Below are 18,598 nucleotides of genomic sequence, written 5' to 3'. Positions count from 1 at the left end.
TTTATTATTATGCACGGTGACAAATTTGTACAGATTTTGGGTTAGAAATTGCTTGGGATGATATATAATCCCTAATGGATCTGGGGAGGGTGGTTTCTGATGTTTTGAACCATACAGTTCTCAGACCATTAAAAATAATCATATCCTGCAAAGGTTCTAGTTAAAGACAGCTATAGACAAGGTGAAGCAGCCATTTCCCTAGATTATGGGTGCTGTTAATGATTCCAAAGATGGTCCCTTTTAACAAGTTGTGAATAAAGCTTACTTTCATGGAGGAGTTCCGAGGTGGTAGCGTGCATTGACGCTGAACAAAGCAGTTGCTGTAGGATGCTCCAATTTTGGAGAGGAGATGTTGCACCTTAGCAGTAAATCTCATGCTTTGCATGTTTAAGATCCTAGTTTTGATACGATGCATCTTCAGGTAGATCTGAGAAAGATCTGTGTCTGAAACCTGTATCTGTTGCTTGCTTGGATGCCGGTTGTGTGTATGTAGAAATCTGTGGGTTTTTATATGGCTGGAATGTACAAGTGCAAGAGTCGTATCCGTTGCTTTGCTCACTTTCTGCCTCTGGCATGTGGCCTCCAGGAGCCCGCAATGCATTGTAGCCCTTAAACTGAAAAAAGATCCCCACCTCTGCTTTCAAGAAGAAGAAAAGATTGAAAAACATCAAGTCTCTAGTGTGCAGAATGCAGGATGATTTGCACCATATCACCCGCAACCATATCACCCACAATCCCCATGCCATCTCCAATTTGCATTGAGAAGGGCAGTTGGTCGAAGAACCATTTATGCAGTTGTGACTGTCATTCTGGTCTATAGGGCTATCACACTGGAAATCCTGCCTGAATTGTCTCCTGGGTAAATTCATTTTACCTTGCTCCCTTTGGTTCTGCATATCCAGGGGCACTTATTGGTAGCAGGATTAATCACAGAAGTTTGTTTCCCCTCTCCAGTTTTCCCAAGTCATCTTCATTCTTTCTCATGGCTTTTGTGTAAATATTTCACGGTCAAAAGACATGTAAATATTTCTCTGTTGGGAAATGCAATACATTTCCTCATAAGTGTCATTCTCCTTTTCTGTTCTGATCATTTAGAACATGAAAGAGAAACTTGTTTTATTCCGACTTCGCTCTCTCGACACTGTGACAATGTGCTCTTATTTATTGCTGAAACAAAGCTGTAGGGAACGTATATTTGGAAACCATTAAGTTACTATTATCCCAGCAAAGCTTTTCAGAGATGGCTCACTTGTTGACTGTTTTTGGTTTTTATGTTTAAGTAAATAAATAACCTTTCCACTTCTTCCAGAGAACAGGAGTGAGTGAGAGAAAGATTAATATCTTCCTCATCCCCTTAGCTAACAATTTCCTTAAAGCAGATAAATTACAGCACCACCACCCCTCCTTTTTTTAAAAGCTGGAGTTTTAATTTAGTGTTTCCTTTCATCCACTGAAATATTTTTTCTTTTCTTTTGAGCCTCCTATAGTTTGTTCTGGTCATTAACATTTCAGTAAAAAAAAAAAAAAAAAGTTTGAAAGGTGCTTTTTATGTTTGGGTAGACTGTGGTGCACATTTGGCTGTTAAAACCCAACCTCCTTAAGTCTGTATTGATGCTGAATACTCACAGCTATTTGCAGCAGTTCACTGCCCAGTTTAATGGTGCCGCCAAGGGCAATGATCACATTACTTGCTATTATATTTGGGGTAGGTGGGTGTTACTTTGGCAATAAAGGCATATTTCTTGAATCGCACACCAAAGAGCTCCAGGGTTAGCAGCATATGTCTATTAACAACCCATGCAAGAATTTATTGCGGCAGGAAGATAGGACCTTCTTCAATCTTAGCCTCATTTGTTTCTTGGAGTCTCAAGTTCTGTCTTTAGAATACTTGCCTCTAAAGTTAGCAAGCTTATGTGTATTATTTAACATGCTCTCTATAAACATTCTTTTCATAGATCAAAAAACTCAGGAAGGAGCTGCTTAGCTCTTACACCTCCCGTTATTTATCTGCTCGAAATGGCAGTGTGCCCTGCCAAAAATTTGCTCGTTTCTCCTTCTTCTTTTGACAATTATCCATCAATTCATGAGAAAATAAATTACATTTGAAAATAATCAAAGGGGAGAGAGTGTTTCAGTGAGATTCTCATGAGTCAGGGTGCCAGGGTGATGGTTGTGTGCTTACTTTTGAAGTAGCCAAGGGGTGCTTTTGAGTGTCTTCAACATGAAGGTGGTGGGGAAATCTGGATCATTTTGGCTATGTGTTTCCTTATTGGCTGGATCTGGTAAGCCATCCAGAAGAATGCCAAAGCAGCTGCCTAGGGGCAGTAAAACCTGTGCAAAAAAGACATTTCAGATAATTTGTTGGTGCTTCCTTCCAAACCCGCTTTCATAGTGAAATGTTTCAACTCAGCCCCAGCACCAAATGTTTCTCACCAGCACTTCAGAGAGATCACTGTAATGTTGGCGACAAATATGCCATCTCAAGTATTTAGGATCACAGGAACATCTATACATGGATTTGATAGATACAAATGAAGATGGATGCTGCCCGTGACAAGCGGCCACCAAACATCTCCCTAATAAGGGGTGATTACAGAAAGGAGGAATGTTTGGGAAGGGAAGGGAAGCCACAGTTCCCATATTGTTTTGCTGGTATTCAAATATTAATGAACTATTAGGGCAACTTCCTCACCCCCTTTTTTTCCTCCTACTTTCTCTGCAAGTTCATAGAAGCAGCATAACCACCTGCTTGCACCACTTACTGTGTTCTCTTTAGAGACTGGTAAAACAGTTGTTTTCAGTTTCTCTCAGTTTTCTTATTTTCTAGTCCTCCAGTTCAGTTCTCCAAATTTCCAGATCAGTCCTTATGAAAATTCATCAACATTTTTGTGTGAATTTTCTCCTAATATAATATTTTCCTATGCAGTTTTGCAAAGCAATTTTCCGCACTATATTGCATTTCTGTTTGCCATTTTCACCAAATGTTCCAAATGATATTTTCACCCCAAAACGTGCATTTTTATTCACACTTTACCTCAGGGTGTGCATTTTTGTACACATGGCTTAGGAAGCTACATCGCAAATTTGTCTCAGAAAGTATGGACTATGGAGGTTCACCTTTCCCACATACTTTCTCACTTGTTCTGCTTCACCTTTTATTATTGCTGCTATTACTAATACTTGTTGCTTTATCATTTTGATTTACTCTCACGAAGGGACATCATAAGACTGAATCAGTGTCCCCCTTTCTATTTTATTCTTTCTAGGAGGGAGGGAGGTTCAAGCCCAACTTTCCCTATGGCCTGCAATCCTCTGTTTTCTTTAGCATTCTGCTTCTTTCTGCATCTTTGTTGGGAGGGGGATAAGCTTTGCTTTTATGTTTTTCTTCGCTTCTTAATTATTTAATTGTGGGGTTGCATTGTTTGTTTGTACTTCGGTTAAGCCTCTTTGAGTACATTCCTTACAAAAATACTCAATGAATGGCGATGATAATAAATAATTGAGCCACTGTATGAGGCAGTCATCATTCCGACAAAGAAAGCAAAATCAACCATTGTGATCTCAAAATATTTGTGCTGTAAGGAGAATTTAAAAGTGGATCATATCAGGACAAAGCTGGCAGAAACTCTGCAAGACATGAAAAATTCTATTCCAAATGGCATTGTTTGAAAAGGAGTGTGTTGTCCTGAACTTTGAATAAGAAGGAATGGCTTGTCACTAATGAACTCTGACAATTGTTGCAACATCATCTTGTACAAAACAAAACTAGAGCAAGCAAACCCTAATAGGATATTTTTAAAATTGAAAACAGCTTTTGTAGGCTGCAGTTGTGAGTTACAAAAAATCAAGGGGGGAGTGCTTAACCCTTGCAGCTTTCTCAGCTGAGTCTCCCCACGTGTTGCTATTTTTCTGTATGTTTCCAGATACATTTACCCTCACTAACAAGCATCTTTTACCCTGCAGAGGGGAAAGGAGCCCAGGGGTGGAGCCCAGAATAGCAGTTGGGGGGAGGTTGCCCTGCTATCATCATTCATCCCCCAGCAAGCCCCTACCTACCTGCCTTCTTACTCATAGCCAGTCCAGAGGCCGGCCCTGGTGTCAGCTTCCTCCTCCTGAGTCTTGACGTTGCCCTCACAGAACTCAGCAGGAGGGAGGATGGAAACAAAACTGGAATTACTTGGCTCTGACTGAACATACCGTCGGCCTCTCTGCTGTCCACCCTAACAGTGGCCACCAGCCACCGCTATTGCCCAGGAATAACCAGACAGGGAAGGAAGACATAAGAGGAAAAGAGAAAGGAGAAGGAGAAAGATGAAATTATAGACATGGAGGGAGAGGTGGGGTTTCGAGAGGACATGTGCAAGAGGAAGGGGCTACATGTACCCACCCTACCTGGTGATAGGACTTAAAGGGATGGACTGTAGTTCAGTGGTTAGAGTAGCAGCCTTGCTTGCAGGAGGTCCCAGGTTCGATCCCCAGCATCTCCAGGCAGGGCTGGGATTGCCCCTTTCTGCAACCCTGTAGAACTGCTACCAGTCCGTAGAAGCAGTACTGGACTAGATAGACCAGTGGTCTTACTTTGCATAAGGAGTCGAAGACCAGCAGGGCTCCTGCTTATGAGGGAACAAAGAAGCGTGTCTTTGTCCATTTGCTTGCTTGTTTTGCATTTTCCTTTGGTTTGTTTATTAATTGCAAATGTTCACATCCCACTCTTCAGCCCACAGGCTTTCAGAGAAGCTTACTGTTTAAAAGCATTTAAGCATTTAAAAGCATAGATGGCATCAATAATAATTTAAACTACAGCAACAGAAGTAGATTCTTCAAGAGAGAACAACCGAAGCTCAAGCAGTCTGTTGTCAAAAAGACATCAGAGTTGAAACATTTGGGTCCCTCCTGGTGCAGCAGCTGGGAAGAGATATGAGGCCTGTAGCCAAGATTGAAAGCCAGTAATCTACACGCCTACCTGAAGCTAATTTAACCATTATAATGGGGAGGGTCAGGGGTGGGATACCTGTGGCCGTCCAGATATTGTTGGAACACAACTCCCATCAATATCTAGTCCAGCAATATCTAGAAGGTTACAAGTTCTCCATCCATAGCTTAATGCTTTGCAAATTAATCTCTGTGTAGCTGGTGAAGAGAAAGTAATCGGCCAGAGATATACCGCCATTCAGAGTAGACAACGCTGGACTAGGCAAACCAGTAGTTCCTATAAGGCAGCTCATACAGCCATGTGATTGGATCTTTGCCTTCCTGTTGGAGAAGCATAGATACTTGCAACCACCCCTACGCCCACAAAGACCAATCAATGTGATTATCCACAAGACTGAATCAGTCAGATATACCATATGATATGTTCCACTTTACTTGGACTAACTATAAAGCATGCTAGAGCCTGGGCAGAACCTTGCATGCCTTACTGTATTTTTCGCCCTATAGGACACACCGGCCCATAGGACGCACCTAGTTTTTTGGGGGGGAATAAAGGGGGGAAAATTATCCCCCCCCCCAGCCGCAGCTTCAGCGCACCCTGCGCTCCAGGCAGCAGGCTGCTATCCGCAGCCTAGGGAGCCCTGCGGGAACTCCTGCAGGGCTCCCTAGGCTGCAGATGTCTGCCCAAAGCACGGGGCACTCTGCTTCAGCGCGCCCCGCGCTCCGGGCAGCAGGCTGCTATCCACAGCCTAGGCAGCCCTGCAGGAACTGCCGCGGGCTCCCCAGGCTTGCTGATAGCTTCCTGAAGCCTGGAGAGCGAGAGGGGTCGGTGCGCACTGACCTCTCTCGCTCTCCAAGCTTCAGCGAAAGCCTGCATTCGCCCCATAGGACGCACACAGATTTCCCCTTCATTTTTGGAGGGGGAAAAGTGCATCCTATAGGGCGAAAAATATGGTAATTTTCAACACAGGCACACTTTGCAGCACCAGTTACCCAGGGCCACTTCCAGGTTGAGGGGGATTGGGGCAAAGTGGCCTCTCAGGACCACAGTACCCGTAGGGTCTTCTACTTATGTTTTAGCTGAGATGACCCTTGGGGTCCCTTCCAACTCTAAGATTCTATAATTTTATCTTCCCCTTTTTTGACCAACATAGTCAGTACCTATGGGACTGCCTCTCCTGGTATGCCCCACGGAGGACCTTATGGTCTGCAAATAATAATATCTTGGAGGTCCCGAGCCTCAAGGAGGTTAGACTGACCTCAACCAGGGCCAAGGCCTTTTCGGCCGTGGCCCCAGCCTGGTGGAACGCTCTGTCACAAGAGACCAGGGCCCTACAGGATTTGACATCTTTTCACAGGGCCTGCAAGACAGAGCTGTTCCTCCAGGCCTTTGGTCGGGGTTCAGTCTGACTCCCTCTCCCCTTTCATTAGAATTTGCATGAAAGTGGCCTCCCAATTTTTCTCACAGGCTCATATAAGTTCAGCACAAACAGTTGGGCCTGGTGAGCTTTTAAGGTCCCCAACCCTAATCTGCAGGTTGCCATCTGATTGGATTTTATTCTGATCCTAATCTGATTTTAGGATGTATTTTAATTGATTGCCTGATTTTATGTTAATGTGTTATACATTTGATGTTAGCTGCTCTGAGCCCAGTTTTGGCCGGGGAGGGCGGGGTATAAAAATTATTATTATTATTATTATTATTATTATTATTATTATTATTATTATTATTACTGTCATCTGTCAAGGTGGGTCATGGCCCATGGAGACACAGCTGATGTCCACTAAGGGCACAATGACTTTTCTGTGATGGCCCCCTTAATATGGAATCATCTTGCTCCTAAATTTTGGCAGGCACCATTTTTTACTGTATTTCAGTGCCTCTTTAAGACATACTTTTGTGGTCTTTCCAGGTCAGTTATTCAAGTTTTAAGTTTTTTTTCCCCCTGAGCCTGAAGGCCAATTTCAGGAGCAATATGCTGTTGGTAGGTGGGGCCAGAGGCAATAGTGGAAGGGGCAATTGATGTAATTTTTGCCTTTGTTTGGTAGACTTGTTTTCTACACACACTCGCACCCTTCTCTGCCCCCCATCCAGGCAAGCAAGAATCTGTATTGAGAGTCCAATGACACGTTTTAGCCAGGCAACACCACCCAGGGACAGGGCAGAGTAGGACTGGGGAGGGAAGCAGGCTTGGGAAGAGTCAGAGAGGTTACCTATGGCCTCTGGGCCTGATGTTCCCCACTCTGGAATAGCTTTGTTGATAGAGCATGAGACTCTTTAATCTCTGGTCATGAGTTTGAGACCCATCTTGAGCAAAAAGATTTCTAAATTGCAGGGGGCTGGAGTAGATGACCCTCGTGGACTCTTGAACTCTGCAATTCTATGAAATTTTGAAAAATTAAAATGGTAGCTCCTCATCCCAGGTGTGCTCTTTCAAAGGAGGAGGAGGAGGACACAGGGCATCTCTCAGTGATGGGCCCTAGTGGGGCCTGCAAGATGCGGTGGTGGGTCTGCAGTTGCTTGAAAGGAGAAGAAAAACAACCCACTGTTTTACTGATCTGGCTGGCAGCCGTGTCCTACTACAAGTTACATTCATTAACGATGGCTTGCTAGCAGCTGTTGATGGGGCTGCAAGTGAGTATTCTTGCATGCTCTTTAACAGTTGAAACATTTTCTTTAGGTAATTTAAGGTTTTATATAGTTCATTACTTTATTTTTATTTTACTCCCAGACTCACTGTCCAATTTACATGGTCTTAGGACCCCCTCCCCCTCCCCCTCCTGCCCTTTCAGGAATAGTAGAAGTAGCTTATTTCAGTCAAAAGCTATTACTGTAGGATATAAATCCAAACAGAATAGGCCGTAAAAGCAGGAACATGTTTTATTGTTTGAGAACAATTGAACCACAGAGGTTATACACTACTTCATTAATCTGAAAGACTGAATGGCTCCTTTTTTCTGCAGTCTTCACAAGAAATGGTGGGAGGAATTGGGGGTGGGGGGTGGGGGACAGCTACTACTACTACAACAACTCTGTACAGGTGATGATCAAGATTGATAAACTTTCCAGTTCATTATGATTGCTTGGCTGTCTGAATGTTCGTTGGGACATTTGCTCGTTTCACCTTTGCAAACACAATTTTTAGCACTTTGCTAACAATGGTATAGAGCAGTGATGGGATTCACTAAAAAGCAATGAGGCTGGTTCACACGTGCAGCACAATGAGGTGGTAGAGGCTTGCTCTGGTAGGCTGGGCTGTAGCACTTCAGGAAGCCTGTGAGGACCCACATTTCCGAACGCTCCCTTGTATCAAATTTCCCTGCAAGTAGAAACATAGCCTAGCGAGTAGGCTTTGCTAGAATTCCCCACCCCAAGTTCTTACCTTTTTAAAAACTTGCTTTGGTAAGTAATGTAGGGAAGCATTCAAAACCAGAACACCCCCACCTGCAACCTGTAGTGGTCACAGTTCTCTCTACCAGCTTAGGATTCTGCCATCTTGTTTTACTGCCTATGCAGAGCTGGTTTGCAACCACTCCTGATCTTCACCTGCCACAGGGGCATTTTGGATGCCTTTTAGGGTGTCTACTCAGTTCTAGGGTGTGCTCTCAGTTCATATTCGGCAATGCAAAGGCCAACAGGTATGACTAACCACCCATGTGAGTTTATACCCTAGAGCAGAGCTTTCCAAACTTTTCATGTTGGTGACACACTTTTTAGACATGCATCATTTCATGACACAATAATTCAGTTTCCCTAGCACGCCGGAGGTTAAACTAACCCTTTTCCAGCCTTAGGAGGAGCACCAGGCGGGGGGGTGGGGCAGGGCGGGGAGGTGGCGTTCGCACAACACACTGCAGCCGACACATTAATATGTCACGACACACAGTTTGGAAAGCATACATCCCCAGGTAAGAAAGCTGGCGACTTACAGACAAGTAAGTCCCCAGAGGATTATGCACTGACCACCTTTAAATTAGATTTTATATCTCTCCCTCCCCCCCCCCCCCCCGTGATATTCTCAGCAGTGATTTTATTAACAAACAGGCATATGCCAGACACATCCCCAGCCTAATCTGCAAATTTTATGAAAGGTGGGCTAAGGAGTTATGATGATTTACAGGGTGGGAGTAGGGACAGCGTCAGGCTTCTGTGTACTCAGAAGTCACGGAAACTAAGTGTGAAGCTGATTTGACAGGAGTGGATGTGTAGGGGCATATGGCTCAGAAGCAGGAGGACTGCACTTCCAGCATTTCCTAACCAAGCGCCTGTAGTTAGCAAAGTGCCCTGTAGCATGTCAGAGGTCCTTGTTTTGGTTCAGGGTGATTTGGAGAGAGCCTGCTTTAGCTTGGACAAACCCCACTTTGGTTCTTGATGGAGGATTTGTTCAAATCTAGGTTAATCCTCCTCTCCTCGTTTTATCCTCGGAATAACCTCATGAGGTAGGATAGGCTGAAAAACAATGACCCAAGGTCGCCTAAAGAGCTTTCATGACTGTGAGGAAATTTGAACCCAGGCCTCCCCTTTAATGTTCTCATAATATAACTACTCTACCACTGGCTCTTACATTTGAAGCCATTGCAAAATAACCTATGGAAGAATGACAGTTTTTCCTATCTTAATACTGAACAGATATTTGGTATTGGGGGGGGGAAGCTCTGAAAATTAGCTCTATTGGTCAAATGCCCTTGGTTTGTGTTGAATTCTGCTATTAACTCTGCCTGATTTCAAGAGTCCGGCCATGATGGCACCAGGGAAATTAATAGACAATGTCCTCAATGGCTTTTCAAAGATTGGAGCGGGGTGGGGTGGGGGGTGGGGGCTCCATTCCACCTCTTAAAATTATTTAAGCAGGTGTTGCAGGAAAGCTATTGCTTTTATATGACTCTTCAAATGTTTACAGCTAAACATTTTTTCCCCGTGATTGAATTTTTCACAGTGCTAAAATACCACCGAGAAATATGCTTCCCATCAGCTTTATTGCTCCCCGGATACTTTCTCGACAAACCTTGTATCTTGCTTGGACACAAACTCTCTATTGCAAGAAGATATCTTGCCGTTTTTAACAAGCTGTGTTGCTTTGAAAGGATATGCTTGTAGCGCCAGTGGGAATGTCAGTACCTTAAGAGTAATACTGCTTTAAGGGTACTATTTTATTAAAGCAGACATGAGTAATTCGTTCCTGACTGTTATACACCCCAAGTTTATTAAGGGTATTTTACATCTGCGGAGGAGATTACTACCTCACTTATTTTCTCCACTGCTTGGCTTTAATAGATGGTGGGGATATAATATTTATTAAGTCTAAGCAAGGAAGGGTATAATAGCAGGATTGTCCTTTATAACCTATTTAATACAGTTGTAAAATAAACCTTAGTAAAACAGGAAGTGGGAAACACCATTTCCTATCTGGTGTGTGTGTGTGTGTAGGGTTCATGGGGTGTAACTTGTCTCCATATATTGCTAATATGTTAAGAACTTCAGCTTTACAATAGCATTAAACCTTGCAAGATTGTTGGATAAGTCTGAACTTGATCTTTTACCGTGGCCATTTCATGGATGGTTTCACGGGATCATGCATTTTATTAATTCAGCAATTGCAGTTAGTGGTGTGCAGGATTGTGTCCCTGGGTCGCAAATTTTCAGATTGTATGAAGACAGGGCTGTCTCTCAGTTCCCCTTTCCCATTTTCCCTACAGAATGGAGGGATCTGCTTCAGAACAGTCTGAAATGAAGGGGGGGGCCTCGGGACTCCCTCTAGTCTTTCCACAGCCACCCACCTCTCTGCATGGCATGACCCCTACTAGACCTGATTTGCAGCCTCTTGGCTGGAAGTGTATCCTTGAACTCTGATAATGCCTTTGGCCTGCTTGGAAGCAGGACAGAGAAGGCTGTGAGAGTGTATGTAAAAGCTAGTCTACTGGACAAAGGGAAAAGACTTGCCTTGTGCCCTCCCCATCACTGCCAGGTGGTCCCGAAGGGTTGCCAAGAATGCAGTGTAGCCCTTCAGCTAACAAAGTTTTGCCACCCCAGTATATATGTGGTATGGATATCAAAGTACGTGCATAGATAACATTGAAGGAGATGGTCGTATTTAGCCTGGAGAAGAGATTATTAACAAGCACTATTTAGCCTTCTTCACATACCTGAAGGGCTGCCGCATAGATGACAAATTCATCTTCTGTTGCTCTTGAGGGTAGATTAAAGGAATTAAACTGTAAGTGCTGGAGCACATGACAGCAAGTCAAAGAGGTCAAAGTGCCATAGGTAAAACACATGGAGAGCATAATCTATACTGGGTGCAACAAAACCTGGTGGAGCTGAGACAACATGGTGGATGTAGTGGTGCTCTGTTTATCTAAATAGGATGTAGAGTCCGACAAGCTAGAAAACCCAAAAATATTTCTTATATTGGCAGAGGGTTGGGCTAGAAGAACTTTAAGGCCCCTTGCAGCTCTGTGATTCTAAGATCAGATACGGGAATTCAGCAAGGTGAGGGAATAGGGTTGGAGATTGGTCCCCCTGCAGAACTGGCACTGTATCAGCCTGCCCCACACTTATGATTAAGTGAAATTAATGGCACTTTCCCCCCGAAGCCAATGTATTTAGGAAGGAAGGGGGAGGATAGCATAATGATCTCTGCTGATGTCCTTACAATGTGTGAGTGGGACTGGGTGGATTTTACTTTATTTTTTAATTTTTTTTAGAGAGATGCACTAAAACCACCTACAGTGTGACAACAAGTAGAAGGATAATTGCTGAAAATGAAGTCTTCTCTGCCATGCATTTCCTTGAACATCTGTTGTTCCATATGGAGTCATAAATATTTGCAACAAAATAGCTAGGGGAAAAAATCATCTCAACATTAATATGGAAAGGTTGAATCTGCCAAGGAAACTCAAGATTCTTTAGAATTCTCTCCCCACCCCCACCCCCACCCCACCCTGCATGGGCAAGTTTCACCTACCCATGATAGTGAGAAACAAACAAACAAAAATGTTATTTAATGTGGGGGGAGGTGAGACTTCATGGGAAGTTTGGGTATTGGAAAGGGATAAGTTTCATATAAATAGGTTTGCGAAGCTTATACACACATAGGAATCTGCCTTAGGTCAGTTTGTCCCTCTGTACTCATATTGTATAAATGGGCAGCCTGCAAGCCTAAACCGCCTGTCCTTATTTTAAGGGGAGGGGAAGGGAAGGGGCAAAAGAGGAGAGAGAAAAGGGGGTGGATGAGACAGAGAAACAAAGAGGGAGAATAGGTGGTTGAAGCAGAGAAGGAAGGAAGTAGCAGGAGACCGGGGGAGAGAGATAGAAGGGAATGGATGAGATGAAGCAGAAGGCGAGGGGGAGAGGGGATGAAGGAGAGAGTGGAAAGGTGGTGAATGAGAAAGAGAGAGGGGAGGAGAGCAGGAGGAGGGAGCAGAAGGAGAGGGGGGGAAAGAGGTTGACAATAGGGAAAGACAGCGAGAAAATAGCAGAGGGGGGAAGTGGCAGAAAGAGGGAGGGGGAAAAGGGGGTGACAGGGACATGGAGACCCAAAGAGTGACCTGATGCCACTTCTAGTATGTAGCCTCTGACAGATTGTCTCTGAGGGAATGTGCCCCATAGCAATTGCTACCCCCACACCACCCACAGTACTCTCTACTCTGACAGGCAGAAGCATTTCCTGGAGAAATAATCTAGAGACTCTTTTCTACAGGTACCCAAATGCTGGTGCACCTGTTGTTTATTTGTGGCTCATCTATGTAGGTTGTCATTGGGGGCTACAGGTTTGCTGGTGGGCTGTTGGTTTTTCCTTTACAGCAGGGACAACAGCAACTGTCAGTCCCTCTTGTAATTCTGTTATTAGTAAGTTCTGGATTACTTGGAGGTGTTATAATTGATGATGGATTAGGGTGTGTGTGTGTGGAATTGCTGTTGCCCAGAAATGTTTTTCAGTGGGTTTTATGGTATTTACATCAGCTTTCAATCCACGTACTGCATGATGATTTTAAGTTTTTAAAATAGTTCCATCGTCCCTGAAGACTGAATGTTTTGACTTGGTTGTTTCTGTGGCTTTGCTGATCTGAGCTCCTTACTAACCAAATTAACTGTGTTTCTCCCCAAATTCTTATCCATGTTCGCCATATATTTCTGTTCCCTCTCACCATGAAGTTAGCTGTTCCCTCCCACCATGACGATTTAAGTCCAAATTAGTTTTTTAAAACACACACACACACACACACACACACACACAAACTGTTGACAGGAACTTATGGCACCAAAATTTATTTTAAATATGTACCCAGTTATAAATAGGTATAATCTTCAGTGTTATTAATGGGAGCTTCATGCAGGTAAATGTCACGGCTGTATAAATTACCTAGGTATCATTGTTAACAAGTATATTGGCATAATTCTGCATTGCAGGGTAATCTTTGTGCTATTGTACTGATATTTTCTAAGTGATTGTTTGTTTAAAACACCTTTGACAAGAATAGCTCTGTAAAACGGTGGGTGGGTGCACGCGCGCAAGGATGCATCAGTCTATTCCCAGACCATGTCAGTTTTGCCTGTGTTCATTGATAAGGCCATTCTGTCCTGTTTCTGCATCAATCTCTCAATCTGAAACTAAAGAGAGCAAACATACACGCAAAATTAACATTATTATTTACAAAATACATATGCTTTATATGCATTGTATTCTAATATTAAGGATGAATAAATCTGTCACAGAGGTTTAAATTCCGAAGTGTGCCTGTGCTTTCAGTTTGCCAATTGTTTTGGAAAACGCAAATTAGATAAGTTCATAACTCCATTGTTTTTCCCTTGCTCCCTCTTATGCCTGGACATGCCTCCTGCAACACCCATTTGGTGTCTCATTGTTCCTTAAAGCCCCTCTTCAAAACCCACCTTTCCCATGAAGTCTTTAGCACAACCCATTAGCCCTCATATTGTACTGTAACTAAGGGGTAGACACGTGTAGCTTATGGGTTTTTAACAAAATTGAAATAAACGAATAGCTAGTGTGGGAGAGGACAAGTCAGATAAGTCACTTTGCCCTACTCCTGATGGGCAGAACTTGTATTAGAGCCTATGTGCAAGTATGTGCAACTAAAAAAATTACCTCTTCATCCTGTTTACTTTCCTCTTCTTCCTCTCATCATTCCCTTTTTATAGAATTTTAGATTGTAAATATCTTGGGGCAGATATTTGCTTCCTGTTTGTCTGTAAAAAATAATGTTGTGCATACCTACGGCTTTCAATAATAGATGGCGGTGCAACTAAGCTTAACTGGCAAATAAGGTAATCTACAAGTTAGCTGTCTTTTTCATTTGATGCTTTTTTGCAATGCTTCTGGGATGCCCTCGAAATGTGCACACATTCCTTAAGCACCTTATCACAGATCGGACCACTGGAGGAGGTGGAAGGCACCACGGCACCAGGCAATATAAATCATACCGTTAAAATGATCCCAAAGTTTGATTTAACACTCAGCAACCAGATTAATCAGCTACTCCTCAAATTGCATTCATTTTGACCCCTTTGCACATTCAGGGGGTGTAATTAAGAAAAACAGCCTGGACTTTAAATTTGGCACTTGAATTGCAAGGTTAAAGCAGTAAATTTGGGGTGGCTTGACTTCTGCCAGGTTAGAAGGAGGCATCCCTCTTTCTCACTGATGAAAAGAACGACTCACCTCCTGGCAGAGAGGCAATGAAAGCAGAAGCAGTGGGCGAGGGAGGAGGTTGCAGCGCTAGTAAGTCATTGAAGGTAGATAGCCTTGTCCTTGAAGACTTGAAAATGGATGTGAAATTTCATGGAATCACAGAGGTGGAATCAGGGTGGAATGTGGATTTCCATCAGACTTTTTTTTTTCCAAGTAAGTCTCATGATAGCAAGATCCTATAACTATAATGAGCAGGGCTGGATTAAGACATGCCCAACTATGTCATGTTTAAGAGGCCCCACAGCAGCAACAAAAATGTATTATTCTAACATAAAAGACAATGAAAATAGAAAATAATAAAGTGGGTTGGGTTGGGTGTAGTCTGCAATTGATCTGAACTGGATTTTAGCTTCTGCTGGTGCTGTTTGGCAATTTATGGATTGAAGTCACTAATGAATTCAACCAAAGCTAGTTATCTCCTAAGCATACCCTCACCCAGCTAATCCCATCTACTCTATTCCCTCTCCCTCTTCCAAGTCATGAACAACCATGGCGGGTGAGGGCAAGGAAGAGGGCAGTCCTGTCCTGCATGACCCATAATCTCCATATTTTCAGTTTTCATTTTATTAAAAGTAAAGAGTGCGTTCCTAGCATTTTTCTAACTTGAGATATGAGTCAAAATGTACAGGCACAAAAATTTCACATTTTTTGTGAGCAACTATCCTGTTCCATTCCCCTTTCAGCATTTTTTTAGCCCCCTCCAAAAAAAAAAAAAAGTTCCAGAGCCCTGTGCTCTCGACTGTCAGCTGTCTGTTGTCTGTGCTCTGGTAAACTTGTAAATTGGATTGTAAATGCAATTTATATTAAATGCAGTATATGTGGGGCTGCCTTTGAAGATGATTTAGAAACTCCAGCTGGCAGAGAATTTGGCCAGTGCAGAATGGTCCAAGCATGTAACACCAATTTTGGCCTAACAGCACCAGCTACCAGTTAGTTTCTGGGCTCAGTTCTTAGTGCTGCTTTGTACCTATAGAACCTTAAGTTGCTTAGGACCCCAGTATCTCTAGGACTGCCTTAACTCACATGAACCAACCCAAACGTTGCAATCCTCTGAGGCCCTTCTCTGTGTGCTCCATATAAGTTCTGGAGGGTGGCAAAATGAAGATAGGACTTTTCAGTGGTGGCCTTATGGAATGCTCCCCCAGGGGGGTTATCTGGTCCCATATTCATCTATTGTAATGCACTAGGCAAAAAACTTTCTTTTTTATCTTTTGGTCCTTAATTTGAAGGATTCCAAGTGCTTTTAAGTACTTGTTTTCTGTTTAGGTGGGCCAAGTTCAGTAAGACGTGGGGGTTTTTAAAATTCATATAGGTGTGTTTCTTAAAGTTTTTTATTGGTTTGTTGTAGTTGGTTTTAGCATTTATACTGTGCTGCAAGTCGCTCTGAGACATTTTTGTAAGGCAACTAAGTAATAATAGTATTAATAATAATAACAGTTACTTCCCGACTGTCATTCCCTGCTCCCCCCCCCCCCACTCCCAAGTATATGATCAGCTGGACAGCACAGTTGCTTAGAGTATGGTGCTGATAACGCCAAGGTTGCAGGTTCAATCCCTGTATGGGACAGCTGCATATTCCTGCATTGCAGGGGGTTGGACTAGATGATCCTCAGGGTTCCTTGCAACTCTACAGTTCTATGTTTCTAAGTACAGTGGTACCTCGGGTTAAGACCTTAATTTGTTCTGGAAGTCCATTCTTAACCTGAAACTCTTCTTAACCTGAAGCACCACTTTAGCTAATGGGGCCTCCCGCTGCTGCTGCTGCGCCGCTGCTGCTGCTGCGTGATTTCTGTTCTCATTCTGAAGCAAAGTTCTTAACCTGAGGTACTACTTCCAGATTAGCGAAGCGTATGTAACCCAAGGTACCACTGTAATCTCTCTTCTCCCCCCCCACCTCTCCATACACAAGCCCCTATTACAGTTAATTATACAATGTTCAATCAAAACAAATGTTTCTGGTTTGGGACACCAGGAGCCATGTTCTGCTAACAGGTGGTTTGGGCCAATGTGATATCCCTGTCCTGATTCCTGATAAGGGCAGGCAGCCCCACAAGTGATGCACTTCTATAGATGGCCTTGACCATATGAAGCATAGCTTAGCCCTCATGCCAAAGTTTTATCTAAGGCCAAGTAGACAAGCATCAGTAATGTGCACACAGCCTCCACTCAAATGAACATCTCCACTAATTTCTGTGAAAGAGGATAGTTCTGTGACGTGCACATTGAGGTGAGCCAATGGAGCAGGCCTCAGTGGGAAGTACTTGTTCAGGCCAGCTCTAAACATTACACTCATCTTGTGATGTTCTCATGGGATGTATTTGCTCAATTCCAGTCTTGATCACATCCAGGTGGCTCGTGTCTCCCACTTCCCACCTCAGGAATTCCCTGATTGTTTGTCATGCTTCCTATTCTCCTGGCACACGAGCAAAGTTTACATTAAAGAATATAATCCGTCTCTCATAATATTAGAACTCAAGACCATCCAATGAAGCTGCACGCTGGCGGATTAAAGACAAGACAAAAGAAAAATAATTATTCACACAGCACATAGTTAAGTTGTGGAATGAACTCCCCAAAGAGGCAGCGATAGCCACCAACGTGGATGGCTTTAATGAGGGTTAGAGAAACTGATGGAAGATAAGGCTGTCACTGGTTACTAGCCATGATAGCAATGTTTTGCCTCCACTCTCGGAGGTAGCAAGCCTCTGGATACCAGTTTCATGGGGATTACCAGTGGGGAGAGCACTGTTGCACTCAGGTCCTACATGCCAGCTTCTAATAGGCACTGTGTTAACAGGATGCTGAATTAGGTGGGTCTTTGGCCTGATCCAGCAGGGGTTTTCTCGTGTTCTTAATATAGCTTCCCTGCTTAACCCTGCCTCCCCTTCTTTCTGTTCTTTCCACTTTGTTGAATTTTAGGTTGCAAGTTCCATGGGGCATGAACTTATCATCTTGTACCTCTTGTAAAGTGCCATGCACACTGATGGTGCTATATAAAATGATGGTGATGATACTATATAAGATTATGATGATGATACATTCAGTTCTGCTTGGGAGGAAGTTATTTGTCTGCCTGAACAGATTCTGTAGTGGCCAGAATGGAAGATAATCTAGCCCTCTTTTTGTCTGTGTAGTTATCAGTCAAAAGCACTGGTACATAGGGAAGGTAGTCAGCAGTCTGCCTAAGCAGATTGGCCAAATTAGTTAAGAGCAGACATTATGGAAAGAGAGCATTAGTTAAGAGCAGACATTATGGAAAGAGAAATCAAAACTTCTATTTCAATACTACCAGTGGTGTCTGGTGCCCATTGGGATGGATAGGGTAAAAGCATGGAGACCAAACAGTAGTTGGAACTAGAGCCAGTGACAGGCAGAATCAATTAATTTTAGTTTTCTCCCAGTCCTCCTTCCTTCTGAGTTCTTTACTGAGGCTAAGGAAGAGGAGGCTGATAGGCAGTGCTTCCCTCTGACTGATTGTAAGTAAGAAGGCAGACACTTGGGGGCTGGCTGAAGGCAGCCTGAGGTGGGTGGGACAGTTCCCCCTTAGCCCTAATGGAGTAGTCTCCGCTGAATGCTAGCAATGCCTAATGGGAGATATGTTTCTACAATGCAATTATACCTATATCTATATCTACATATTAGAAAAGCTATCATGTTCAATTATGGAGAGGGGAGGAGCACTGGTGTAGTGTGGTTGCCGGTACCCGGGGCAGACTGAGGGCAGGGTGTAGAGGGTGAACGGAGCCTGCCGTGTGAGCCCTCGCCCACTGACACTGCCAGAGCGATGCCAGTCCCAAGCTGATTTGCGAGGCTGGGATCTAATCTGAATGATTCACCCATATTTGTGTGCGGCTTTGTGTGTGACAGTGTAGACACTTAATAAGATGGACATTTGTCGTGGTAGTATTGAGCCATCATGGTCAATGGCACTTTACAGAGTAATAAGAAAAGACTAT

General features: G+C 43.5%; 1 protein-coding gene and 2 long non-coding RNA genes across 14 annotated transcripts in view; 1 reads left to right on the top strand and 2 right to left on the bottom strand.

Moving 5' to 3' along the window:
- The window catches only part of DACH2 (dachshund family transcription factor 2), a 333,515-nt gene that overhangs the window by 291,270 nt on the left and 23,647 nt on the right, over nucleotides 1–18,598 (top strand). The gene's annotated exons all lie outside the window — the stretch shown is intronic.
- LOC310754414 lies at nucleotides 7,798–11,739 on the bottom strand. The gene is made up of 2 exons (XR_014543817.1): nucleotides 11,661–11,739; nucleotides 7,798–8,252 (listed from the first exon to the last, which is right to left on the bottom strand). It is a non-coding gene; the product is annotated as an uncharacterized lncRNA (long non-coding RNA).
- LOC310754371 overlaps nucleotides 13,214–18,598 on the bottom strand; it is a 36,327-nt gene continuing 30,942 nt past the window's right edge. For both annotated transcript variants that reach the window (XR_014543771.1, XR_014543772.1), the window contains exons 2-3: nucleotides 16,862–17,140; nucleotides 13,214–13,543 (exon numbers count right to left, since the gene is read on the bottom strand). This is a non-coding gene — a long non-coding RNA (uncharacterized lncRNA). The remainder of the gene's footprint in view (nucleotides 13,544–16,861; nucleotides 17,141–18,598) is intronic.

This window comes from Podarcis filfolensis (genome assembly GCF_964270895.1).
Source record: "Podarcis filfolensis genome assembly, chromosome: Z".
NCBI lineage: Eukaryota > Metazoa > Chordata > Lepidosauria > Squamata > Lacertidae > Podarcis > Podarcis filfolensis.
The sequence above is the reverse complement of the archived record's forward strand: the minus strand, read 5'-3'. Positions and strand labels throughout refer to the sequence as shown.